The sequence below is a fragment of the Chrysochloris asiatica genome, unplaced genomic scaffold (assembly GCF_000296735.1).
Source record: "Chrysochloris asiatica unplaced genomic scaffold, ChrAsi1.0 scaffold00014, whole genome shotgun sequence".
Taxonomy (NCBI): Eukaryota; Metazoa; Chordata; class Mammalia; order Afrosoricida; family Chrysochloridae; genus Chrysochloris; species Chrysochloris asiatica.
Window position 1 is genome coordinate 12,301,667 of NW_006408532.1, and position 1,185 is coordinate 12,302,851.

Here is a 1,185-nt window from a genome sequence, read left to right on the forward strand (position 1 = left end):
GAGTACAAATATGGATCTCTTCCAATCAGTTGGCCAGGTAGATATCTTCCAAATTTCTTGGATAGATAAGTGAGTGACTCCAGTGCTTCATCAATTTGTTGAAATATTTCCTTTTGTATTCCATCAGTTTCCAGAGTCTTGCTCTTTGTCAATGCCTTCAGTGCACCTTGGACTTCTTTCTTCCTTACCATTGGCTCTTGATCATATGCTACCTCTTGAAATGGGGGAACACTGACCATTTCTTTCTGCTACAGTGACTCTGTATATTCCTTCCATCGTCTTTTGATGCTTTCTGCATCATTCAATATTTAGGCCAAAGAATCCTTCAGCATTGCAAGTTGATGCTTGAATTTTTTTCTTTAAATATTCTGGGGCTACCCCAAAATGCTCCACTGCTATTCATAAGGTTTTCAATGACTAACCATTCAGAAGTAGCCTGCCTCTCCTTCTTATTCTATCTTAGTCTGCAAACTCAGCTGAACTCTGTCTGCCATGGGTGGCCTTGCTGGTTTTTAAAATATTGGTGGCATAGCTTTCAGCATCACAGAAATATACAAGTCACCACAGTATGACAAACAGACAAGTGTTGGGGATAAGAACATAGGATCCTTCAATATGCTGTCTACAAGCGACACACCTTACAAAGACACAAATAGATTTTAAAAAACAAAGGATGGAAAAATATATTAAGATAAAGACATTAAAAATCAAGCAGGGGTCGCAATATTAATTTCTGGTAACACAGGCTTTAGGGAAAAAAACAGCACAAAAGAAAAAAAAAAACATTATGTCATGATTAAAGGGTCAACTGAACAAGAGGACATAATCATAATAAATATCTGTGCTCCCAATCAAAAGCCTCAAAATCCATAAATCGAACTCTAATAAAATGGAAGAAAGACATAGAGAACTCTACAATAATAACCTTATGAATAGCATAGAAACACTGTCAGATATAGTGCCGGAAATGAGCCCCTCAGGTTGGAAGGCACTTAAAATGCAACTAGGGAAGAGCTGCCTCCTCAAAGTACAGTTGACTGTGATGACATGAATGGAGTAATTCCTAAGGGAGAAAAACCCATGGAACCTTCATTTGCTGATGGGGCACAGCTCAAAAAATACGAGGGATATCATTGCTGATGTCCAATGGATCTTGGCTTAAAACAGAGAATATCAGAAAGATGT